Genomic DNA, 27611 nt, shown 5'->3' on the forward strand with positions numbered 1-27611 from the left:
GGTGTTTGCTCTGGTACCGTGTTCCCATCCTATGTGTTCTGTGTTCTCCTCATCCCCTCGTATTCATCCTTCTTCTCTGCCTCTCTCTCTGCCTCTCTCTCTCCGTGCTCATCTCTGTGTACTGTGTTGTGTTTAAGGTCCACATCTTGGTGTCAGTATCGTCAGTTTCGTGTCCTCCCTGCTCGGCCATGAGTAATTGTCTTCAGCTGTGTTCCCCGTGTGTTCCCACTTCCCTCGTTACCTTCTGTGTATTTATGTCAGAGTGTCCCTTTGTTCTGTGTTGCGTCGTCCCTCTAGGTTGTGTGCATTTTCCGTGTCTTCCCAGCGCCTCAGCTTTTAGTTGCTCCCAGTATAGTTTTGTATTACTTCTTATGTTCCTGTTAATACAGACCGGCCTTTGAGTTCATCCCCGTGTGTCTAGAGCTGTGCATTTGGGTCCTCTCTTGCCTTCACACAGCCGCCGCATGACAGCAACTCAGCAGAGTGAAGCATCTTAAGGACTGATGTCCAAGTCTTTATGAGGAATTCAGGAGGTCAGTAAAGCTCCTGTTTCAACAGCATTGAATAGTTAATAAGTGTTAAAATCAGCTGTTTAACTATTAGCAGTTACCCACATTGACTGTTAAGTTACCATTAACCTTCTAAGACCCGAACTCTTCCACAGCATGCATTTTTAATTTCTCTATGATATTTGGGCATATTGGGGCCTGATGAATGTAGAAACAAAGAATTACCAGATTTTTTTTTTTACCTTATTTTTGTTTTTAAGAAAAATGAGAGCCACATATGAGGATATTCATTTAAAATTTTGATAGAACAGTAGCAGTATAATGTCCTCGTAAGTGGATATCAGGCCTTTGTAGAGCAAAATTGAGTATTTCTGTCTAAATAACCCAAAATGTGATGTCCACATATGCGGATGCCAGGTCCTAGGAGGTTAAGGTAGTGGGTAGAGGTTAATAGCAAAATGGTAGCATTAATGTGGGAGTTAGGCAGCAAATGTGAGAGCAGCTAAACTGAACGTGATCTATTATGAATCGACGGACAGAAAAATAAGAAAGGCCACAAGCCAGACAGGATTTCTCTTGGGTCACAATCTGACATTAAAGTGAAGAAAATATGACAAAGGTTCAATAAAGACTCATTGTGAAGCAGAATGGGAATTCTTTTCTGACTTTTCTCAGTGAAGCCACATCAATTTGTGTCAGACCTCAGCGTACCTGAAAAACTAACCTGAAATGAAAAAAACAATTATAGTAGAATATGTAAGAAGAAGGTAGTATGTGCGCAGACTGGCAGGGATACCGTATGCCGTATGTGTTTGTGGAGGTTTCTGTGTATATCCGTGTGTCTGTGAAAACAAATTATAAATTAAAATGGATTGTCCAAGTTCACTGCACTGTAGAGTAGAGTCATTGCACAGTGGACTGGACAATGAAGCCTGCTGCCGTCTTACCCTCAAGCTCTTCCGTCACCCTCACTGTAGGCCTGCTGCTTTTACCGTATCCGTTAGTTCCCCATACGATCCTGCCAGTGTGAATGCCAGCTTCTCATCTCTCAATGATGATCGAGAAAATGCAAACAGTTCGAGGTGTAGGTAGGAGTAAGAGCAGTGAGTCAGCCCGCTCTGTAGCCACCAACGACAACACCACTGGCACTGCCTTTACCCTGCTCTGAGTACGTATTTCCTTTTTTCTTTTTCGTCCCAGAATGCCTCTGATTGTGGATCATTCTGGATGACTCAGATTATTTTTAAATATAAATCATCTACAACACACGTGGGCTAAAATTTTATGTAAGACCCAGTAAAAAACATAATGAGTTATGAATTTGAGTCTGCAGTTAAAAAAAATAAAAAAATAATATTAATAAAAATGAGTCAGTAGACCAAACTTTAATTTTTGGTGACTCTCTCTATGCCAGAATCTCTCTGGAATCATGGCTACTACAGCTGTACCCACATATAATATTAATTGGATCTTTTTTTCATTAGGTATAATGATGTGGAGCTTAATACTGTGCTAGCAGATCTCTCTTGTGGCACGAACAGCTCTTTCTTGGATTACTGTACTCAGTCAATGACAGATAAGAGTGTTCCTCTAACTTTTTCTCTGCACCATAATTTTGCTTTTAAATACAACCGACATCGGAGCACAGCTGTTATGCAACCTCTTCATTAGGTACACCTGTTCCACTGCTTGTAATGAGCAAATATCTAATCACCCAGTCATATGACAGTAATTCAGTGCGCTTAGGCATATAGACATGGTCAAGAGCACCAGAGAGTGATATTATACCCCTTATGTCAAACTGAGTGATTTATGGCCCCCCTAATTGATTTATGACCCCTAATAAATTATTCATGAGCTCCGGAAGTCCGGAAGTAGGAAGTAATAAAAATATGATACTCATAAAATTATGATATTCATAAAATTATGATATTCATAAAAATATGATATTCATAAAAATATGATATTCATAAAAATATAATTGATTATTTAGAAAGTTTCTTATATATCAAAATAGCATTCTTTTATTTCTTTAAGCAATTAAATTTTTTTTTTATTTTTTTATGCTCAAAAAACGCCATCTGGTGGCGGGTCAGTGTGTGTGTGTGCGCGCGCGCCCGCGCGCGCCCGAGGCTGTGTGTCTGGGCGCGCGGCGGCGCGCCCGTGTCTCCGGACCGTGCTCTCTCGGGCTCCGTGCTCATGTGTTTAAAAATGTATTAAACCATATTAAAATTGTTTAGTTAAACTTGTGCTTTTGTAACGTTCAGTATGGCCACAAACACATGCTGCATGCCTTGGGGGAAAACTTTATTTCGATTTATATGCATTTGTAGATTTAGAATAAAACTCATACTCAGAAAAAACTCGCGATCCCCTAACCCTCCTTAGATACATAAGCAGGGAAAACTCCTTAAAAAACCCTCCGCGATTTCTCCAAAACCCTACAATAACTTGTTAGGGTACCCCTCTATTCCCAAAACCTTATATTCGATAACAGGGAAAATCCTGAAAAAATCCTTAGTCTTTTTTTCTCAAATTCAGCGCCCCGCGGCTCCCTTCATGCTCAGCCAAACAAAGCCAAAACTCCTTTTAAAAATTTCTCCGCGATTTCTCCAAAACCCCTAGAATAACTTGTTAGCTACCCCTCTATTCCCAAAAACCTTATATTCGATAACAGGGAAAATCCTTATTCTTTTTTCCTTCAAAAACTTCCCTCTTACTAGCAAGCTCTAAAATTCAACCCACACTCTAAGTTCTACCTCGCTCTTAATCTCCGATCCACAACTTCTTGCAGAGCACAATTTTTTCCTGCTTGTTCGCTCCCCGCTCTGCTCCCTAATAGTGATGGGTCGTTCGCGAACGAAATGGCTCTTGGAGCCGGCTCTTTGACGTGAACGACGCGAGCCGGCTCCTTATCGCGAGCCGTCACGTGGTTTTTTTTTTTTTTTTCTTTCTCTCAGCCTCTCTCTCGCACTTTTTTTCCGCTTCACTCTGCACGCGAGCCTTGTGCTTTACGCTGGGCAGAGGGGGGAGGGGCGGTAGTTACACTCAGTAGCACAGGAACAGAGCCAGAGAGAGAGAAAGAGAGGCAGGGACAACAACATTAGAAAGGTATAGTAATCATCCACAACTATTTTCGGTTGCAGATGATAAAGGATTGAGAAAGTTTATTCATGCAGGTCCATATGACAGAGAATATGCATGTTCTTTTAGTTTTCATATTATAATTTATATTTAATTGTGTTGTGGTTTGCAGTGTTTTGTGTTCTTTTCACTTTAAATTTGTGAAAGGAAAAAGCTGAAAATTTAAATAGTTAAAACTTGAAATGTGAATAGTTGATTTTTGTATTATATGATTTATTTATTACATTTTATGTGGAGTGAATAAATAAAAGTATATTTACGGTGGCCCCTAGAGACAAAGCACATACAAACTTCAAATCACGTACGAACTCTGAAGCATGTACAAACTCCAAAACACGTAAAAACACGTACAAACTCCAAAACACGTAAAAACTCCAAAACACGTAAAAACACGTACAAACTCCGAAGCACGTAAAAACTCAGAAGCACATAAAAACTCAAAACACGTACAAAAGACAACAGAAGTGCTCCAGGATGCTGGGCGCAGTGTTGAGCCTTTGTTATCTTGTGGCTACACAAGCCAGCAAGTACCAACGACCGGATTTGGTGTGTGGTAATAACAGGTAAATGAACTTTTTTTTAAATTATTTGAATATATATATGAGTGCCTGTGTATAAATACACAAACAATACACACATGCTTTCAACTGTGTAATTTAAGTGATCTAGTAGCTCTGCTTTGGAAGTTCAGTTCATGCTAGAAATGTGTTTTGGAGTTTGTACGTGTTTTGTCTCTAGGGGCCACCGCATATATTTATATATAAACATATATAAATAAAACCACTTGTTTTTACGTTAGTCATTCCTTTTGTGCATAATTTTATATTATTGTTAATAATAAATTAATTAAAGCAACAAAACAACCTGAAGAGCCGGTTCGGAGCCGAAAGAGCCGGCTCTTTTTAGTGAGCCGAACCGAAAGAGCCGGATCTCTAAAAAGAGCCGGAAATCCCATCACTACTCCCTAATGCGCTGCTTACCTCGTTTGAAAATTCCCCCCTTAGACCAACTCCGCCTCACTGCGCCCCGCTGCCAATCACATAACCCTTGCACCGCTCCCTTTGCACCCCGGTTAGCCAATCGGCTCCAGGTCTGATTTTACGATCTCCCGCTGAGGTTAAGACTATCGTCGAAACCCCAGAAGACATCTGACTTCAGACGTATCAACAACTGGCGCCGCTCAGACTGCTTGCGAGTTCGCATAGGGAGCGGCCGATTTCAACAGCAACTTGCGTCTCTTTCCTTATCCGCATATCATTCGGTAAGTGTTAATCTTCCTCTCTAACTACATTTTTGCATTTTCCTTTTTACCATTCTGTCAATCCTTTCATTTAAAAAAAATAAATAAATATCACAATGGTTTGTAACAGGTACAATACACCATCCATCCATCCATTCGCCTCCACTTATCCTTTTCTCAGGCTCGCGCGGTGCGCTGGAGCCTATCCCACGTACAATACACTTTAAAATATATATAAGCTCCACTTTTAACTCCCGTAAAGGTTTATACATTACATGTCTACATCACCTATCATGGCCTCATCGGGTATCTCATATCATCTTGTTATTGTTATGTTATGCTCCTTTGATATTTTGCTAGTTTGCGTGTTTTAAAACTCTTTTTGTTTTTCTTTATATTTTTAGACCCAGATGTGTTAACCTGATCCCTGCGAAACACCAGCTCTGCGTGGATTGTGACCGCGAGTGACCGGATGTTGTTTCCGGCCTGAGGTTGCCTGAAATGCCGTGAGGCTCGTTTGAAAGATTGCGCCCGAGACCAACTCCGCCTCCAAGGCATGCCTACCTTTAGCTGCCACCAGTGAGATATCAGAGCCGGGCTCCACATATCCAATCAGGAGCACGAGCAAGACAGCTTTTGCAGACTCTCCAGAAATATACAAGTCCTTACCAACTGCTCTGCAACCCAGTGTTTCTGGTCCCCTCACTAACATCGCTTTTTGAGATATTTTTTATGAACCACCAAAAAAGCAATTTTACCCCACAGACTGGGTCTGAGGGCAGCAGCGGGGACAAATGATTGTAATGAAGCGACGGACATTTCAAGGCTGGTCTTGCATAATCGTGAGTTATTATGTCATATGGTGATAAGTACATAGTTTTGCAAGAGGCATACAAGCACTGTGGAAAAAGTAATCATAAAACTGTTTTTGTGAACACCCTACGTTATGCTTTAAAAAATGTGATACATGTAATGTGATCATCAAAGAACATGATTTAAAAAAAAAAAAAACTTTTATTCTTATGCTTTTAAAGTATGTCAGATTATCTTAAAACACTTATTTGTATGTTATAATGTTTTTCTTACACCATTTTTATAGACACCTTATTCATTGTATCAATGTGTAATTATGTATCTTTGATAAATAAATAAAATATTTAATCTTGTATTTGTGTACTTTCTGGTGATTCAATAAAAAATTAGTCACATATCGCTCTGATAAACACAGATGGCTGAAAGAAATGTTTGATGGAACAAAGAAAACAAGTGTCTTGCTGCTAAGCTTTTAAGTCACCATGGTTTAAATGAGAAAGTCTGTATGTAAAACATGAAAAACTCCATATCAGTGATATCTACAAAGGTGTACTCATTTCTTTGTAATGGTACTTTACTGTTCCAATGAAACAAAAAGAAAATCTCATTTTTAAAGTACATTTTTCGGCCATCCTGACCTATTTTCAGGGGCAAGAATGTTGATGTTAGACTGTGTTTTAAATCAGGTTGTGATCTTAAACTAACTATCACAGCACTGATTTCAGTTGTAATCTCAATTAGAATCCCAATTTGGCTTTTCTCCAGTCAGTGTTATGGTGAAATTTAACTTGTTCTTTTGTGTAACTGCACATGGCCCAGCAAAGGACCCCTTAGTAAGCTGTACAGCATAAGTTTTCAATTCACTTGTGTCAGAAAACTTCACAGTATGAGAAGTTACAGCACAGTTTCTCCAAACGTGTGGTTCTTTTTCAGCCAGCGTGCTTTTAGAGCATCTACATTAGCTCATGTAGTAAAAGTACAATCAGTAAGTGTACTTTAACATTTGAGATTCCGAGTCACTCTTGCTTAGATCATGTGAACTATATCATGAACCTTTTTTTGTATAATGCATCAAACGTGTTCAAATCCGTTTATTTTCAATTTATTTTAACTAATCTAGAGACAAGCAACTCCTTTTTAGCTTCTGTTATGCATTTACCTCTCACGCGTTAAACTAAATGTTAGTGTTCTCAGAGTTAACATGTCTCATGTTGCCATGTTGTATTTCTAATACCCAGCCTCAGTGTTCGCCCTGTTGACCCTCAAATCCAAACACCAATGATCTAGATATTCACAAAATTCATAAGGAGATTCTTAAGGTCTTAAGTTTTGTTGTTTTTATGTTTTACAAAAAAAAACTTCACATTTTTTTATATTTTTAAACGAAAGTGACATGCAAGGATATTTTTCTTTAGTGATGTGCTTGTGTGTGGAGTAAAATGACCTTCTTCTTATGATGTTGTCACCGTGAATCATTTAGGATTAACAACACAAATTGTATCGATAGCAGAAACAGTCTTATAACTTATAATTCTCACACGTTACCGCTAGTTTTACAAACGCAGTCTTCTTCAGCTCTGTTTATGTAGCTTTTATGAAACTGATTTTCCATAGTACAAGTAGAATTTAATTTTTCTTTGCTCTCCAGTATAAATGCAATAATTTGCAGGCTTTTTACTGAAACTCTCACAATGCAACACTCAATGCTCAGAGCTTCATATATCAACAGCTCTGAAAATATCTTCTTTTTTAAAGTAATGTAGGACAGGATCTCTCACTCTCTGTGTCTCAAAAAAAAAACCCAACTAAACTGGCAATCACCACTAAACAAATGAAAGTAGTTTATGGCTTTTTTATCAGCTGCATTTCTTTCATTTATGTATTGATCCCATTGTTTATTGGTAATGCTTTTAGGTCACTGTTTTAGCATGTCTGCCTCACACTCCATTTAAACAGTTTAACAGATAGTGGGGTCTGGTAAGGAAGTTGGGGGGAAGCAGACAACTCCACAGGAAGAGTCTTTTTGTCTTTTCTCCACTGTAAAAGATAGCAAGGCAGTGTGAAACTTTCTTTGCGGGAAAGACAAAACTGAGAGCCATGCTAGGCTCAGTGAGAGACTCTGCTCACCCTCTGCCCCAGCGATGGCAGTCCCTCACCAAGCTCGATTTCTGTTCTTTGCCTTGATTAAAGAATGGTAGCTACCGCTCATCGCTTGTCTGCAGGCTTTATTAAACGGAAAACTTCCACAACAACCTCTAAACAGTGGTTTATGGCTTTTTGTCACCTGCAACACCATGTAACACTTGGATGTTAGATTCTTTTACCAGTCAGTGTTGTTAGCCCCAACCCCCAGGCTCCAGGTGTCTGAGCTCTAACCCTGGCTGCCAAATGTCCCCCTGAGGCCTTTGTGCCTTTTACCACCAGACTAAGTTTGTAGTCCTATCTACTAATATTATTTTATTTTTTTATTATAGCACAAGGTTCAGTTAGGTTACTACTTTGACTTCCTCAATTTGAGCACATTTCTGACCCGATACTTTATCAAGCTTTTACTCGAGTGTTTTTGACACTAGCAGCTGTACTTCTACTTAAGTGAAAATTGCCTGCAATTTTGCCACCTCAGTTGCCACTTTTCTGGAGTTTGTACACTTTTTATATTGAAACGTTCAACGTTTTACGTGTTATCCTTGATCACAGTTCTAAACAAGTTAACTTTCTTCACTTCAAAGTAACCCAAAAAAGAAACTATATGTCCAGTTCTCTTTACTCCAAACCTGGTTTAAGGCTATGCTGTTGTTGTGATATGGCCATACAAATAATATTAAGTTTAATTAATCTTAAAAAAAAATGGCTGCTTCATGGCTACCTGTTCAGAGAATTTGCAGACTTTTATGGAAACTGTCACAATGTAACACTCTCACTGTCAAAACATGGTTGATCCATGTTTCTATGAACACTGATTAATATATCAACAGCTCTGAAAATCCTTTTTTTTTTTTTTTAAAGTAAAGCAGAACAGGATCTCTGTATCTCTAAAAATCCCAACAAAACTGGCAATCACCTCTAAACAAATGGAAGTAGTTTATGGATCTTTATCACCTGCAACACCATGTAACACCTAGATGTTAGACTCTTTTACCATCACATTTGCAAGGGTTTATGTGTTATCCTTGATCACAGTTCTAAATAAGTTAACTTTCTTGACATAAAAGTAGCCCAAAGAAGACAAATATATGTCCAGTTCTTTTTTACTCCAAACCTACTGATCGGAAAACATTATGTGATGCTGGAAGTTTTCATCCTATCCACCTGCAAAACAAGTTTACCTGTAAGCCAACACATTAGACGTAAGCAAATTTGTGAAATTCCTGAACAATGTGCTTTGTGGAGTAGCAGTAGTACTAGAACTAGTACTAGTAGTCCTAGCATTCTGCAGCAACCAGGCTTCAAGAGTGATCACTCTTCTGGCTTTCAAATGGTGAAAACATGTCACAGTCTTAACCGCAAATCAGAAATGTTGGTAAATTTAAAAAGGAATTTAAACGTCAGCTTTGACATAGACACAGACTTTATTAATGCCACACTCAGGAAATTCACATGTTACGAATGATTTAGCTCACCTGCTAAATCCCCAGAGCAATAACCACATCAGCATCATTAGCCTGAGTGTTGATCCTCCAGGTGAGTGAGTGGAGTTGAGTGAGTGAGTGAGTGAGTGAGTGAGTGAGTGTGTGTGTGTGTGTGTGATCAGAGGTGAAGCTGCTTTCTGCAAAGTCTCATCAACAACATCTTTAGAAACAAACATCAACAACCAGGAAGAGTCTAAAAGCACTAAATATGAAACAGACCATTTACCATACCCAACACTGAGCTCCTGCACAGTCAGATGGAGTGAAACATAATGTCCCAGTGGTGTTCTGTTGGATTTAGCAGGTGAGCGTTGTTGCCAGTCAAAACCTTTTTTTGGAAACTCTTTACAAGAATCAATGTAATTATTTGTTTTACTTGAATCAAATGTATTGGTTTATATACCTGAAATAAAACTTTTTTTTGGAAACCCGTTACATCAAATAAAACTTTCTTGGAAAAGCATTGCAAGAATCAATCGAGTTATTTGTTTTACCCCATTCAAATCTATTGGTTTCATTACATCAAATTAAATAATTTTGGAAACCCGTTACATCAAATAAAACTTTCTTGGAAAAACTTTACAAGAATCAATGTAATTATTTGTTTTACTTGAATCAAATGTAATGGTTTATATACCTGAAATAAAACTTTTTTGGAAACCCTGTACATGAAGTAAAAGGTTTTTGATCTTGTAAGTTCTGGCTTTAATATTTTCAGCTGATAAAGTGAACTTCATACAAACTCTGTGTTAGAAAAATCAAACTGTGTCTCGTGCGGGTGTACCAATAAACAATGGGATCAATACATAAATGAAAGAAATGCAGCTGATAAAAAAGCCATAAACTACTTTCATTTGTTTAGTGGTGATTGCCAGTTTAGTTGGGTTTTTTTTTTTGAGACACAGAGAGTGAGAGATCCTGTCCTACACTACTTTAAAAAAGAAGATATTTTCAGAGCTGTTGATATATGAAGCTCTGAGCATTGAGTGTTGCATTGTGAGAGTTTCAGTAAAAAGCCTGCAAATTATTGCATTTATACTGGAGAGCAAAGAAAAATTAAATTCTACTTGTACTATGGAAAATCAGTTTCATAAAAGCTACATAAACAGAGCTGAAGAAGACTGCGTTTGTAAAACTAGCGGTAACGTGTGAGAATTATAAGTTATAAGACTGTTTCTGCTATCGATACAATTTGTGTTGTTAATCCTAAATGATTCACGGTGACAACATCATAAGAAGAAGGTCATTTTACTCCACACACAAGCACATCACTAAAGAAAAATATCCTTGCATGTCACTTTCGTTTAAAAATATAAAAAATGTGAAGTTTTTTTTTGTAAAACATAAAAACAACAAAACTTAAGACCTTAAGAATCTCCTTATGAATTTTGTGAATATCTAGATCATTGGTGTTTGGATTTGAGGGTCAACAGGGCGAACACTGAGGCTGGGTATTAGAAATACAACATGGCAACATGAGACATGTTAACTCTGAGAACACTAACATTTAGTTTAACGCGTGAGAGGTAAATGCATAACAGAAGCTAAAAAGGAGTTGCTTGTCTCTAGATTAGTTAAAATAAATTGAAAATAAACGGATTTGAACACGTTTGATGCATTATACAAAAAAAGGTTCATGATATAGTTCACATGATCTAAGCAAGAGTGACTCGGAATCTCAAATGTTAAAGTACACTTACTGATTGTACTTTTACTACATGAGCTAATGTAGATGCTCTAAAAGCACGCTGGCTGAAAAAGAACCACACGTTTGGAGAAACTGTGCTGTAACTTCTCATACTGTGAAGTTTTCTGACACAAGTGAATTGAAAACTTATGCTGTACAGCTTACTAAGGGGTCCTTTGCTGGGCCATGTGCAGTTACACAAAAGAACAAGTTAAATTTCACCATAACACTGACTGGAGAAAAGCCAAATTGGGATTCTAATTGAGATTACAACTGAAATCAGTGCTGTGATAGTTAGTTTAAGATCACAACCTGATTTAAAACACAGTCTAACATCAACATTCTTGCCCCTGAAAATAGGTCAGGATGGCCGAAAAATGTACTTTAAAAATGAGATTTTCTTTTTGTTTCATTGGAACAGTAAAGTACCATTACAAAGAAATGAGTACACCTTTGTAGATATCACTGATATGGAGTTTTTCATGTTTTACATACAGACTTTCTCATTTAAACCATGGTGACTTAAAAGCTTAGCAGCAAGACACTTGTTTTCTTTGTTCCATCAAACATTTCTTTCAGCCATCTGTGTTTATCAGAGCGATATGTGACTAATTTTTTATTGAATCACCAGAAAGTACACAAATACAAGATTAAATATTTTATTTATTTATCAAAGATACATAATTACACATTGATACAATGAATAAGGTGTCTATAAAAATGGTGTAAGAAAAACATTATAACATACAAATAAGTGTTTTAAGATAATCTGACATACTTTAAAAGCATAAGAATAAAAGTTTTTTTTTTTTTTTTAAATCATGTTCTTTGATGATCACATTACATGTATCACATTTTTTAAAGCATAACGTAGGGTGTTCACAAAAACAGTTTTATGATTACTTTTTCCACAGTGCTTGTATGCCTCTTGCAAAACTATGTACTTATCACCATATGACATAATAACTCACGATTATGCAAGACCAGCCTTGAAATGTCCGTCGCTTCATTACAATCATTTGTCCCCGCTGCTGCCCTCAGACCCAGTCTGTGGGGTAAAATTGCTTTTTTGGTGGTTCATAAAAAATATCTCAAAAAGCGATGTTAGTGAGGGGACCAGAAACACTGGGTTGCAGAGCAGTTGGTAAGGACTTGTATATTTCTGGAGAGTCTGCAAAAGCTGTCTTGCTCGTGCTCCTGATTGGATATGTGGAGCCCGGCTCTGATATCTCACTGGTGGCAGCTAAAGGTAGGCATGCCTTGGAGGCGGAGTTGGTCTCGGGCGCAATCTTTCAAACGAGCCTCACGGCATTTCAGGCAACCTCAGGCCGGAAACAACATCCGGTCACTCGCGGTCACAATCCACGCAGAGCTGGTGTTTCGCAGGGATCAGGTTAACACATCTGGGTCTAAAAATATAAAGAAAAACAAAAAGAGTTTTAAAACACGCAAACTAGCAAAATATCAAAGGAGCATAACATAACAATAACAAGATGATATGAGATACCCGATGAGGCCATGATAGGTGATGTAGACATGTAATGTATAAACCTTTACGGGAGTTAAAAGTGGAGCTTATATATATTTTAAAGTGTATTGTACGTGGGATAGGCTCCAGCGCACCGCGCGAGCCTGAGAAAAGGATAAGTGGAGGCGAATGGATGGATGGATGGTGTATTGTACCTGTTACAAACCATTGTGATATTTATTTATTTTTTTAAATGAAAGGATTGACAGAATGGTAAAAAGGAAAATGCAAAAATGTAGTTAGAGAGGAAGATTAACACTTACCGAATGATATGCGGATAAGGAAAGAGACGCAAGTTGCTGTTGAAATCGGCCGCTCCCTATGCGAACTCGCAAGCAGTCTGAGCGGCGCCAGTTGTTGATACGTCTGAAGTCAGATGTCTTCTGGGGGTTCGACGATAGTCTTAACCTCAGCGGGAGATCGTAAAATCAGACCTGGAGCCGATTGGCTAACCGGGGTGCAAAGGGAGCGGTGCAAGGGTTATGTGATTGGCAGCGGGGCGCAGTGAGGCGGAGTTGGTCTAAGGGGGGAATTTTCAAACGAGGTAAGCAGCGCATTAGGGAGCAGAGCGGGGAGCGAACAAGCAGGAAAAAATTGTGCTCTGCAAGAAGTTGTGGATCGGAGATTAAGAGCGAGGTAGAACTTAGAGTGTGGGTTGAATTTTAGAGCTTGCTAGTAAGAGGGAAGTTTTTGAAGGAAAAAAGAATAAGGATTTTCCCTGTTATCGAATATAAGGTTTTTGGGAATAGAGGGGTAGCTAACAAGTTATTCTAGGGGTTTTGGAGAAATCGCGGAGAAATTTTTAAAAGGAGTTTTGGCTTTGTTTGGCTGAGCATGAAGGGAGCCGCGGGGCGCTGAATTTGAGAAAAAAAGACTAAGGATTTTTTCAGGATTTTCCCTGTTATCGAATATAAGGTTTTGGGAATAGAGGGGTACCCTAACAAGTTATTGTAGGGTTTTGGAGAAATCGCGGAGGGTTTTTTAAGGAGTTTTCCCTGCTTATGTATCTAAGGAGGGTTAGGGGATCGCGAGTTTTTTCTGAGTATGAGTTTTATTCTAAATCTACAAATGCATATAAATCGAAATAAAGTTTTCCCCCAAGGCATGCAGCATGTGTTTGTGGCCATACTGAACGTTACAAAAGCACAAGTTTAACTAAACAATTTTAATATGGTTTAATACATTTTTAAACACATGAGCACGGAGCCCGAGAGAGCACGGTCCGGAGACACGGGCGCGCCCCCGCGCGCCCAGACACACAGCCTCGGGCGCGCGCGGGCGCGCGCACACACACTGACCCGCCACCAGATGGCGTTTTTTGAGCATAAAAAAATAAAAAAAAATTTAATTGCTTAAAGAAATAAAAGAATGCTATTTTGATATATAAGAAACTTTCTAAATAATCAATTATATTTTTATGAATATCATATTTTTATGAATATCATATTTTTATGAATATCATATTTTTATTACTTAATTACTTCCTACTTCCGGACTTCCGGAGCTCATGAATAATTTATTAGGGGTCATAAATCAATTAAGGGGGTCATAAATCACTGCGTTTGACGAAAGGGGTATAATATCACTCTCTAGCACCTGCTGGGGTTCAAACCAAGCATCGTCATGGAGGATTTAAATAACTTTGAACAGGATGGTTGTCAGTGTTGAATGGGTGGGTCTCAGTATATCAGAAATTGCTGATCTTCCTCAATCTTCCCACACTCTAGGGTTTACAGAGAATGGCCCAAAACGGAGATGTCAGACCTTGAAGCAGATGGGCTACAGTAGCAGAAGATCATGCTGCCTTGTTGCTGCAACATTTGAATGGTAGGGTCAGAGTTTGGAGTAAACAACATGAAAGCATCAATCCATCCCAGCTTGTATCAGTGGATCTGGTGGTGTTATGATACAGCACACTTTGGATTTTGGATTTGGTGAAAGAGGAGAACATCACTGATGTATAGCCAAAAAATCAGCAGCAACTTTGTCAAAATTCTTCCCTGAGAATTCGGAGTTTCCAGCACCTTGTTGAATCTACGCTAGGAAGATTTAACCTCCTAGGACCTGGTGTCCACATATGTGGACATCACATTTTGGGTTGTCTAAACCAAGATATTTCATTTTGCTCTACAAGGGCCTGATAACCACTTACGAGGACATTATACTGCCACTGTTCTATCGAAATTTAAATTGAATGTCCTCATCTGTGGATCTCATTTCTCACAGAAACAAAACTCAGGTAAAAAAAAAAAAAATCAACTCAGGTAAAAAAAGAAAAAATCAGGTAATTCTTTGTTTTTACATTCATCAGGTCCCAATCAGCCCGAATAGCAAAGAGAAATTGAAAATGCATGCCATGAAAGAGTTCAGGTCTTCAGGCAATTTTCCTTTTGAAGGCAAAAGGGGGTCCAGCAGGATGATAACTCTGTTTGCCATCATTGTCCTTGGGAGGTTCAATAATTTTCTCTTTATTAATCAAAAGAACAAATGCCTTTCAAGTTTTTAGTCTTTTGGTGAAAGTGACAACTCTGAAATTCACCTAATACTGTTAATAGGTGTAACTGCGGTCCTGCTGACTGGCTCACAAATGGCACAGAAAGACAGAGGCCAGATGGACATGACAGAGTGGATTGTTTGTCAGGCTGAAGGCCGCGCTTCAGGCTGAATTACAATGAATTAACAAATAGGGCTGCACTGTCTTCCTCGGGGGTCTTCAGCAGCACAGTCCTGTTGATGCGAGTGTGTCAGCTCCCAGGGGGAATGGATTTTTGGCTTCGTGGCCACAGGATGTTCTCACGTCATTAGGTCTGCAGTGTGTTCATGCATTACCAGTGGCTCCACACTCCAGGCCATGAGTAGTGAGAAAAGAAACTGTGATCTGGAGAATTGGTCAACTTGAATCGGGAATGGGCTGCTTTGAAAGCACTTCTTATGGGGTGATACTGAAAAATTACACTCGTTGCTATGGAGCCCTGCTTTCCAGTGATAATGGCATGAAGGGTTACCCACTAGGTTATCAGAGAGTAAGGGGCAGCTTCGCTGAATGTTATCTAACCAGTCTCATGTTGACAAAAGACCCAAAGAGGACTGGCTCCATCACTACAGCAAAGATTAGTGAAAGCAATGTTGTCATGTTTCATACCTGCTGTGTGAGCTGACCTGCAGGTGCCACTTATTATGTGCATGTTGCATCAATCAACTTCCATTACTTAATCGACACCATTTAACCACTGCTACCCCTGCAGGGGAGGATTTTCCAGTGAAATTAGAGGGTGCTGATGGGTCGGTGTTTTCACCATCCAATAACAGCTAATGTGTTGTCATTTCAAGGAAGGAAGCTGAAAAACCTTTGGGAATTTCAGTTTACTGAGCATTTCTCTGCTCTTTGATAATGAATCTACTCTAACAAGTCTCATGCTAGTTACTGTGTCTCTTTTTGGCGAAGACATGAATTCGTTAGTGTCTGAATTTTACAGAGTGTCAGTAAATGGTTAATTTATCAGTCAGCAGTGCTCTCCTTTTGGAGAGGCTTGGAAGAGATTTGTTATTGTAAAAGGTGAAGATGAGCGTTCAGTGGCAGGAACATCGATTCATTATCGCTGCAGTCTATTGAAAGGCTGACAGAGGCAATGCGAAGCAGCCTGCATTTTTCCTCTACACTGTCAGCCAAACAATCAGAGTGGTCCACGGAGACACTGTTCAGTCTTTGAGTTTGTTTTTCACCAAATATGTTAGCCAATAACAATTAGGGTCAGGATGCTGGAGCTTTCTTTTAAACAAAAGAGCTAGAAAACTACGTCTAACATTTCTGTATTCTTTGGGTCTCCTGCTGTTATTTGGCTTCAGTAAACTGAAACAATTTTCATAAGTGGATACGAGCAAAATCTGCGAGGTTTTGGAGCCAGTAATTTAAAAAAATAAAAAATCCCATTAGCCACTTGAATTTTCAACATTAAAAATTCCAATATTGTCATTATTTCCATGAAACAGCTCCAGAATTAAATTACCAGATTTTACTCTTAACCTTTTAAATGCTTTTGACTATAGGTAAGTGAAATTAGTCACACAGAATAACTATAATGACACAAATGTTACATGGCGCTCCGATGGTCTAGAGACAAAGAACTGTACAGCCATCCTTTTGATAACATGCATACAGCTAGGTTTAGACATTCAAATTTAAATTCGGTGACTCTTGATGGACTCCTCTGGTTCAGCTCTATCATGCTGGCACAAACGTTCATCAGTTTTAGTCATGAATGGAGTAAAGTTCCACTGCTTATAGTTCAATTACATACAGGTGACGTATATTTAACCAGGCACTGTTAGGCAACACGCAACACACGCAAATGAAGACTGTGACATCGCATTTGTACGGGGGTGATGAAATGAACATAATATTTAAAAAATTCAAAAGAACTGAGATTTAAAATAATTTTTTTTAAAAGCTTATAGCTGTTTTTGACTTCTACGTGATGGGGCATACATGATTTCACACTAAAATAATTCAAAAGGGTCGTCTAGGAAATAAAACAACTACATATATATATATATATATATATATATATATATATATATATATATATATATATATATATATATATATATATATAATTTTTTTTTTTTTTTTTTTTTTTTTTTTTTTTTTTTGGCAGCCATCTTGAAAATTGCTAATAGGCTTTATCAAAAGATGAAGCATATGTACCAGTTTCGGCTCTTGGATCCACCCAAAACAAAATGAGCTAACAAATTCAGGCAAATATTGTTAGCAAATGTTTTTTCCTAATGTACCTAGTCATCGTTTGTGACATTCATTCGTTCATTGTTGGATCCGTGTCAAAGTACAGTGCGTTGTCTACCTTGTCATATATTTAATGCATTAATCCACTGCACAGAAGACAGACATTAAAAATGTATTTGAAAGAACACTGATGAATTAAAATGCCCTAAGAGGTGGAGGTGTACCTCCGCGCCTGCATTGCTTATTAAGTTTCTTTAAAAAGACTCAGAAGGTATAATGGATTTAATTTATGCTAGCTAGAATAAAGCAAGGCAAAGGCCCCTCCTCTTGCTTTGTCTCTTATGAAAGAGCCTCACATTTAATTGTTTTACCAGCACAACAACCTGCAGCTCACAGAAAATCTGGCACATTTTCTGACATTTCAAAGTTGTCTCTGATTATGAAGACAAACAGTGGACACTGCTTCTGAGGTTTGCGATCCCATCTGTGCTTTTCAAATGTTTACGTATCTTGATTCCTGATTATCAGCTTTTATTTTATTCATTTATTTGCTTGGCTGCATTAATATGCTTTTAGCCACATTATATTTATATATTCATTCTTTGACCTCAGTCTTTTTGACCATGCATGGCTTCTTATGTCATAAACCGTAGATCTTCAAAACTGACATCATGATGGTGTGTTTAGTTTGAGAGCAGACACAGAAACATCCATTTTACCATGTCCCTACAAGGTTTAGATGAACAATGCTCAGTCATGTTCTCTTCCACAGGCACAGTTAGTATCTGTCAGAAATGGAGCCAGAACATAATCAGACTGCAGAGATGTTTTAAAAAATTGTGCCCACCGTCGACTTAAAGCTGAACAATTAGCGCATTGTGCTTTGTTTATTTGTGCATAAACATTTAAAAAATGAACATTGCAGACTGTGCACTGACTTTTTGCCATCTTGTTGTCTTGCTATCACAGTCGGGCCGTTAGGACAATGGGTAGACTCAAGTCAAGGCATAATTAAACTTAGCAGCTAACTAAATCTAATTACATATCAGGATGTCTGTTCACTTTCCAGTAATCTAACACTCATATCAAAGGGTGTGGTAGTTCGGGCCAGCATAGCAAGCACACCGTTTTACTCTGGGAGATCAAACATGTCGATTTGGATCCTTAAACTTTCTCTGATTTCATGGGAAACACAGTGCAAACCTTCATTTCTTCATCTCATGTAGATTTGACTCTGGCAGAACTGTTTGTCCTAAACTCAGATTTATAGCTGTGATGTAAAGGCACATCCATTTAACAAACGATTGCTGCCTTCTTGCTTATGGTGCATTTGCTTACAGCTGGTGTCCGGACACACGCAGAGATGACAGTGCTTTCCCGTTTCCCAGTGAGTCGTGTCGTCTGTTTCAGAAACGGGTCAGGTGTTTCTCGGAAACCGCTGTTGCTGCCCTCTTGATGAACTTGTTTGTTAATTTTACTCAGGATGTAATGTTTAATGGTGCTCTAATGCTTTCAAAGATAAGTTCATCACTGTCATAATTTCCTGAAAAAGAAAATTAATATTCGTAGTTTTCATTTCAAGTGTCGAAAAATAAATTACCTTGAGGCTATCCTTTGTAAAACTGTGGGTAAATATGACTCATACATTGTCAACAGATTGATTCACTGAAGCGTGCGCGCTTATACAGACAATTAGGGTGGTTACATTTTATTTGATTAGGGAAATTAATAAATGCAAAGGAAAGGAGGCAAGGAAGCTTTTATTAAGTTACACAGAGAAAAGATAACATTTTCCACGAAGCCCTTATTTTCCACTAACAGAGTTTGTTTATTATAAAGTAAAAATTAATCAAACATACAGATGAATTCATCACCTTCTCCCTCAACCTACAATTGGGTACAGAAAAGGATTAGAGCCATTTAAAGTTTTCCTGACTTTTAAAGTCAGAGTTCTAACTTTGAGAATTCAGATTTTTTTTTTTTTTTTTATCTTCATGAAAATTTTTCAGTGGCCTTAATGCGCATTTCCGAGAAAGGAGTTGAAATCATTTTTCATTTTCCCTAATCCTCTTCTTTACTCATGGTCCCGTTTTTAAAAATCTCACCTGAATTTGTAATTTTCTGCCATTTGATCAGACATTCTTTGTAAACCCGGTGACTTCACAATAAAACAACCACATAATGGCCTGAAATTTTAGACAGGGAATAGAAATGAGTGTCAGGCGTGACATTTACACATTTTATCCCTTGTCCTCTTCCTGCCAAAACATAAAGAGCCCTGTTACTGTGGCATATTTGTGATGCAGCATAACATTGAAATAGCGCTTTTATTGAAGGCTCTATCTTGAAATAGCGACTTACCCACGGTGGCTTGCTTCCCAGTCAGCCTGCAACAATTAATTATAATTGCCAGACAAACAGAAAGTGAAAAATTAAATGAGTCAACAGATGCTATCTGTAATGTGAAGAATCTCTTTTATTAATTCTCCAGTGACAGAAGACGGATCCGCAAAACACAATCAGGTGGTGAAATCTTAAAGTCAGCAAGCTCTGTGACCTCACAGCAAGAAGGATACAACACACATACTGTTTGTTTGCTGATTTCACATTAGAAGCATAACGCCAAGGACTATAAATATTTAGAAATATTATTTGAGTCCTTAAATGACATGGCAACAAATGGAAGTTACTTTCTCATCGATGTTGATTGTAATTACTAAGAAAACCTAAAGGCTGTTTTTCCCTTTATCTGCAGTAGTGTGGGTTGTGAGGTGACCAAGCATTTCTAAGTAGCTGGCAATCACAGTAGAAAATAGGGTTTCTGATCCATCTGGCAGGAGAGCAGCGATAGCTCAGCGATTGAGCTCTTGAGATGAGTAAAGCGACGCTCGTCTGTGTGCATACAGTGCCCGCTGATTCAGTCGTGGTACAGCAGGTCAGAGAAATGAATGCAGGAGCACTTGATAAACCTCAATGAATTACCGAACCATCCTCTCGAGCACAGACTTGTATCTTTGTCTTTGTACTGACCTCAAGCTGAAGCACGTCCTGTTTAATTTATTTTACCACCCTTGGCAGTGGTAGGGTAGAAGGAAAATTGCATGTCTCCGTTGTCGTTTTCATCTTTTATGCTATCAAAAAAAAAGAAACTGTCAGATGGCGCACACACCTGTGCCAACAGTTTCTAAACATGCTGTTATGTCACTGCATGACCATGCAACTTTTTTTGTTTTTACATTTAGGAGCCAATCTGTTATGCCAGTTTAATAGCTCAGGCTAATAACTCTCTCATACAGAGAGATTAGAAATGATGGTAACAGCTTCCAAAATAATGTGGTCCGTTATGAGTTGCAACATTCCTCTCCCAAGAATTATTGGATGGGACTGAGACGATGATGCCACCATTTAATTAATAAGGAACTTCTTTCAAAACAAGTCATGCCATTTGACCTTCGCTTCACTTGAGATCAGCTGAGTTTTTTCTCGAGTTCCCAATGCTATATTGGGATGGCTTTATTTTGGATGCTGTGGCTTTGGATATCACGCAATTTGAAAAAATTAAGAAGGAAATCACATAAACCATTTGATTGGGAAATTATTTTATCCCTATGCAAAGTCTAGCCTTGTTTTTACAGACTGTTCCCCACTAAAACAATCTGAAGTTGACGGTTTGAATCGTCACCCTACTATGTGGCCATGTTGCCACATAGTAATCACTGCCCCCACCAGCTTGTACGTGGAAACACTAAAGTGTTCCCAGGCCAGCCAAGAGATATTATCTCTCTTGTGTGCCCTGGGTCTGACCCTGGGCCTCCTCCTGATGGGACATGGCCGGAACACCTCACCGAGGAGGCATCATAGTCAGATGCCCGAACCACCTCCACTGGTTCCTTTCGATGTGGAGGAGCAGTGGCTCTACTCTGAGCCCCTCCCTGATGGCCAAACTCCTCACCCTATCTATAAGGGAGAGGCCAGCCACCCTTTGGAGGAAGCTCATTTTAGCCACTCGAGGTTTGGAGTTGGCACAGGGTCAGTCCTATCTTGACTTCGCTAGGGAGAAGGCAAAGCTCTTTGATAGTGGTGTTCTGCAAGCCAGGTTAACGATGTGGGGTCCATACGTGAGCTTATGCTGGTGGAGGACTTTAAAAACTCTGTTCCTGAGTCTATTGCTTGTTATTTAAGTGAACAGAGGGCTTTAACTTGGCAGATGAGTTTAAGCTGACTCATAAAGCAAGTGCTGTAGGACATGATATCCATCCTGGACAGGTAAGAGTGGGCCAGCTAACAAGGCAAATGCAGTTATGGTTTTAAGATCTAGGCCCAAACTGTGTTTCTTCTGTCACAAGCCTGGCCATGTGGTTGCCAATTGTGTCAAACTGGCACTCAAACAGAAAGCCCACTCAACGCAAAAAGGGCCTGCTTTGAGAAAAGTCAGTCGTGGTTCTCAAACCGACAAGGTTGCCAGGCCTAGTAAAAGGCTAAACTTGGAGCACAATTGCTCAGTAGCGCCCTGTAATCAGTGTAAGAGGTCAACTAACCCTGAGCTGCCATTGGTTGACAATTTCCCAGGTCCTCAAAATGACCTGCAGGGGGACAGACTGTGTATAAAACCACCAGTAAGACCCGCAACCCTGGCTAACAAACATGCCTGTACCGGTGACTTGAGGAATCGTCTGCAAAGTGTTTCAGTAAGGCCCACTAGCTGCCTGCTGGGTTCTCCACATGTGATGGTTCAAAGCCCTGGCTATCACATGGGACACTGTTTCGAGGGTCTGGGGCCACTCTCTGTCAATGTTGTGAACCCACTGAGATGGGGTTGGCAGCTTCCGCAGGAAATGCCTAACCGTTGCTATGTGGTTTGGTAGGTGGAAAGCCTTCAATTTGTTGATGTGACAGTTACGGACTTGATTTGTGGTTTTGTTTATCATAATCATTTGACAAACCATAGGTTTGTATTTATGAGAGGGGGTGTTACGGCCCTAGCAGGGCCTCCTCCTGAAGGTGCCTGTGTGGGCGTGTCCCACCACCTCTTCTGCCTGAGGTGCCACCTTTCCTGTTACACAGCTGACTCACATCAGTAATTAAAAGTATTTAAGGGAAAGGTGAGCTCTGGGCCAGAGTGCCATTAGTGTGGTTACAGCTTGTGAGCTGAGTGTTTGTTGTGTTTGCAGCTAGTGAGCTGTGTTTTTTGGTGGTTTTCAGCTAGTGAGCTGCATGTCCGTGTTTGCAGCTGGTGAGCTGCTCTTTCTTTTTGGCTTACATTTTACTTTATTGACCAACGCCTGAGTTTTGTGTTTTCTTAAATGGTGATAGCGGCTTGTCCGTCTCTTTTAGTTGAGCTACTTTAATAAAACTATTTAATTTAACCCTTTTGCCTCCTTGACTCCTTTTTCTGACCCGGACACTTTTTGTTACTTCCCCCTCACCGCCTGGACCCTTTTAGGGGAACGTAACATATGCGTGAACCCATAGGTGAGAGTAGGGATGTAGATCGACTGCTTTTACGCTCAGCTCTCTCTTCACCACGATTCGCAGAGGGGATCTGAACCTGAGTGGTGTTCTGAATTGAAAATTAAATACATATAAATAAACAATGATTTTGCAGCCCTCACACAGACAGAAAACTATACAAAAGATGTTATAAAAAAATCGAGACTATCTGTATTGGGTTCTGTGACAGCGACATGTGTTACTGTGAGCTGTAGCAGCTGTATATTTAAATGAAGTTATTTTGGAGACACTTGCCACTTTGCCTTCTGCTTTCCTGTTAGCTGCTGTAACCTTCCTCTTTCACTCTTTGCCACTTCACACAGAAATAATCTGTCTAAATAATACATCTGTAATATCTGTAATTGTTTTAGTTTGACCGGTAATATGAGAAGCATGGACTACAGATCAGTTCTAGGAGCAAAACAGGAGGCGGTAAGCATAATGACTGTGATTCATCACAGCAATGCAGATCTGTTGGTGTGTTGAGTCAAGGGGAATCACTGTGCTGATTAGTCATACAAAGCAGAACTGGATGATTTTCTTCTTCCTGTTTTAAGCTGGAAGGTCTGGGCTTCTGGCTGCAGACAGTAGTCCCCCTGCCACTCATAATGTTATGTTAATCATTTTTGTGCTATTGCCAAATTAACAGTGATGCATCCGTTTAATTGTCAGAAACTAAAGAGACCGTGGAGCAGACAATGAGTAGCCTCCAGCTCACGTCTGGTGTGCTCGGTTTTCTTTTTGCCCTGTAAAAATCAGATATGTAATAGAAAATATGAAGAAACAAAAGTTTCAGAGTTATGTCATTAGAAGTAAAACATGGAAAGGTTTTTTAAAAAAAAAAAAAGTAAAACATTGTCAAAATGGTTTGCAATCTGTTCATTTCGGGTTATTGTCTGGCTATTGTACAGAAGCAATATGAAGCTGAAGACTTATTGCAATTATTAATTGGTTTTCCTAATCCAACTTAACGTCTCCTCCACAAGCGTCTGTGTTGTAGGAGGTCTGGGATATTTGCTTTGCGTAGCCATCAATCAAACTCTTTGCCTTGGGAGATTTTTATTGTTTGATTAAAGTAATAATTTGTGTTTTCATTTATTGCAAACAGAATTAAAGCTGCATTGGAAGACTTGTGTGTTGAAATACACCCACATAAATGGCCTAAATCACAAGCTGTTAAAAAAGAAGGCTGGTTGAGGGGCTGTTGATCAGATGTTATTTAATTCCTGTTTGGCATAAGGAAATCTCTTTTATACACAGAAAGAAACTATGAAGCTGAAGAGCGCAAAACTACAAATAACATGCACTCTGTTATGTGTATACCTTGTCCTGACCCAGCTGCTGAGAGAATTACAAAGATGGCTGAGCTTTTTTGCAAGAAAGAAATTAATTAACACGTACATGCAGACTGTCTCTTAGTTCTAGGAGGGGGTCAGTAAACATCTCTCGCTGTCTTCTTGATTTATTGCCAACCAGTGATAGCAATATTGAGAATATTTCACGTCAATAAAATTTCAGTCTTTTTTATGACCTTAACAATAATTGCCCTCCCATAAGCACAGCAGCAGTTGATCTTTAGCATGCTCACACTGATTGTAACCTATGACCATCAGGTTAGGGTAGGTCTGTAACATCTTATAGGATTTTTCACAGTCGCAGGCCTCTTGAAGGGTTTTCTTTTCTCTTATTTACACTCTCAGGTTTTCAGGAGGAACACTGCGCACACACTTGACAGTAATCCCCATGACAGACTAACACTGTCAGACAGCCGAACACACGGAGCCTGCACAAAAAAAGCTTTTTAAAGCTCCTTTGTCAGCCACAAAGGAGGGCGGATAGAAGAAAATCTTCACCTTATTTTCAGTTCAATTTATCCATCCTAGATTGCAGCACATTAAATAGTGGCAAAAGCAAGAAAAACTGCTTAACTGGAGTGGCAACAGCTGGTATTTTGAAGCCATGATGGAACATCCACGATGGCAGCCGGTGTCGTGGTGATGCTCTTTGTTGAGGAGCAGCTGCAGAAAGCTCTTGTTACCACTGAGAGCTGAGCTGTGTCAAAAACGTGCATTGCTAAAGAGAGGGATTTATTCATTCCAAGTTAGAAACTGCTCTTTAGAAGAACAACAGGCTGCATACAGAACATTACAATGCACCAGAGGCATGTTTTCTGGTGACATTAATTTCAGTGTGATAGTCATGCACGGTGAATAATAAATCAAGTGGCCTGCTGAATAGTATTTAGTGTTGATTCTGATGTTTGCATTTTCTAAAGAATGGCAGCAGGTGAGTCTGTAAAAAGTAAGTGATACTACACCTGTTAGCTTTACTGCTACATGTTTGGTCTGAGCGTAGATGTTTGTTGACATTAGCGAATGTCAGTTTGCTCAGGTGGCCTCTGCTTCATATTTCGGCTCCCGCAGTTACTGGCTATACCATTCTCCTGTTAGCTTTACTTCTGTATGCCATTATTATTGATAAGGCAACCATAGCCACACGGATTTGTCCATCTTGATTTAATTTGTTTGTAAGAGAAGTGCTTGCGACACCCTAGCGTCTTCACTTCTACCTGTACTTACCTACAGGCTATAGTATGTCTCAAGTACTTTGTTTGGTCTAACTGACAGTATATGTGTTACATAAGGATTATGGAGGCAGATGAAAATGTTATTCTCCATCCAGTTACATTTAGTTTCTTAGGAGTGTTACATTTTTTCTTGTTGTTCACACACTTTGCATTTTCCAGAAAATAACTACATCAAATTTGAAAGGAAATCCTGCCAGTGCAGCACAAGCAGACACATTGCTGGGTGGGTTTTACATATGAGATTCTCCACGCATCACTGGGTAATCAGGATATGGATTCAAAGCTTTATTTGTTTACTTCTTAGAGCTCCCAAGTAAATCATTCTTTAGCAGTCCCACACTTGCACAGTGTCCCACTCATTTCTATGGTATTTTCTATTGTAATTGTGGCAAGCTTTCTAGGATTCAATACTATGTAACATTTAGCTGGATTTACCTGTCATCATTCACTGGGTGCTAAATCATTTTAAATGGCAATATGACGATTGCAGGTTGAGCCACATTTCTTTATATTGTGCTTCCAGGGAGCTAGACTTCTAATTTTTTAAAGTGTCCTTTAGCAGAGTTCTCCAGGATTTCTGAAGGTCTTCCTACCATTACACCTGCCCATTTTCAGATCATTGGCTTTTTCGTTTAATAATAATAATAATAATGGATACTTTATTGATCCCCATGGGGAAATTACTTGTTTTTCTCTGCATTTGACCCATTCACTCTGTGAAGCAGTGGGCAGCCCACTAAGCAGGCGCCCGGGGAGCAGTGTGTAGGGACGGTACCTTGCTCAGGGGTACCTCAGGGTAGCCGTTAAGTGGATTCGAACCGCCGACCTTCCGATCATGGGGCGACCACTTTACCTACTGAGCTATCCCTGCCCCAAGTTACTTAATACTGACCTATGAATAATTAAAAAAACACCTGACTCAAGCAATGAACCAGTGTTGTGTCTACACAGCAACATGCCAAAGATAACTCAGTTTGACAGGTATGAAATAGGATTTTTCCACCAATGAGCTGATTCCCAAAAAGCTGTTAGTCAAAGACTTGGCATATCTCATACCTAAAAAACTATCTACAGCGTGTTCAGATACCAGAAAATTGAATCCTTAAGAAACAAGACCAGGACCTGAAATTCACCCGCCCCTTCAGTTGATCGACTACTGTTCATGAAAGCCTTATCAGAAATGGTCTCAATGAAAGTTTGGCTGCCAAGGCACAATTTTTAAAGAGGATCTTGTTACAATTGATGTAATTGTGAATGCAGAAAAGTACTGTCAGAATTAGATCCATATGGAAAGCATCTGATTATCTCTGGCTTAATGATGCCAAATACACTCTTAATGCAGTAAAAGCATACTTGAATAGAAAAACACACAATTGAGCACTATCAGTCATGGATTGGCCTCCCCAGAGCCCGGGCCTCAACATTAACGAAGCAGTGTGGGATCATCTTGACAGAGCACGTAATAAAGACAGCCAATGTCCAGAGGGGAACTTTGTAAGTACTCCACAAAACCTGGAGAACTGTTCCTGAAGACTACTTGAAGAAATTTCAAGAAAGCTTGCCTTATTCCTCATATACTGTATTCTCTTTATGTTTGCACATGTTTAATAAATCCATTTCCTATTTTCCTTGCCAAATATGAAGAAATGCGCTGTCATTTTTCCTCTCACCACCACAACATGAAGTGTTTTCACTTTACTTCTCATGTTGTTGAATTGTATCTCAAAACCAGATGAGTTCATTCTTATTAACAATTTATGGATTAAATGGTTCCAGGCACAGCAGAAAGGCACAAACTCTGGGAAAAGATGTATGAATATTTGGTCTTTTTAATGCAGTTTTACAGTTAGTACAGTTTGGTAAATGCTACTAAATACTAAAGTTTTGTCACTCCCTTGCAATTACAAAGGACATACTTAGGAGGAAACAAAGTGATGGAGAGTGGGACATCAGCTCATGCAGTCAACCTTTCTCCAGTGTCTTTGATTATTTTCTGCGTTAATTTTAAATATCGCAATTAACCAATAAGGTCAGTGTAGATACCTTTTTCCATTACTTTTACAGGTATGACATAAAGAAAAATGGTACCCTGGGCCTCCAAATATCATGATATTTATTTACTTTCATGGGAGACAAATGGTCTCCCAAACAACCAAGAACCCCTGATGATATTGCTCTCAAAGGCTCTTCATCCAGAAGAAAAGTTTGACCTTCTGTTTGAGACATTATAAATGAGCTGCCCC

General features: G+C 39.2%; 1 protein-coding gene and 2 long non-coding RNA genes across 4 annotated transcripts in view; 2 read left to right on the plus strand and 1 right to left on the minus strand.

Moving 5' to 3' along the window:
- The window catches only part of LOC146653097 (3',5'-cyclic-AMP phosphodiesterase 4C-like), a 114501-nt gene that overhangs the window by 25752 nt on the left and 61138 nt on the right, over positions 1 to 27611 (plus strand). The gene's annotated exons all lie outside the window — the stretch shown is intronic.
- LOC146653098 (uncharacterized) lies at positions 4790 to 6059 on the plus strand. The gene is made up of 2 exons (XR_014907731.1): positions 4790 to 4914; positions 5298 to 6059. It is a non-coding gene; the product is annotated as an uncharacterized LOC146653098 (long non-coding RNA).
- Positions 11668 to 14135, minus strand: LOC146653099 (uncharacterized). The gene is made up of 2 exons (XR_014907732.1): positions 12814 to 14135; positions 11668 to 12431 (listed from the first exon to the last, which is right to left on the minus strand). It is a non-coding gene; the product is annotated as an uncharacterized LOC146653099 (long non-coding RNA).

The sequence above is a fragment of the Rhamphochromis longiceps genome, linkage group LG15 (genome assembly GCF_057381845.1).
Source record: "Rhamphochromis longiceps isolate RC_006_pf linkage group LG15, R_longiceps_female_GT1.1, whole genome shotgun sequence".
Taxonomy (NCBI): domain Eukaryota; kingdom Metazoa; phylum Chordata; class Actinopteri; order Cichliformes; family Cichlidae; genus Rhamphochromis; species Rhamphochromis longiceps.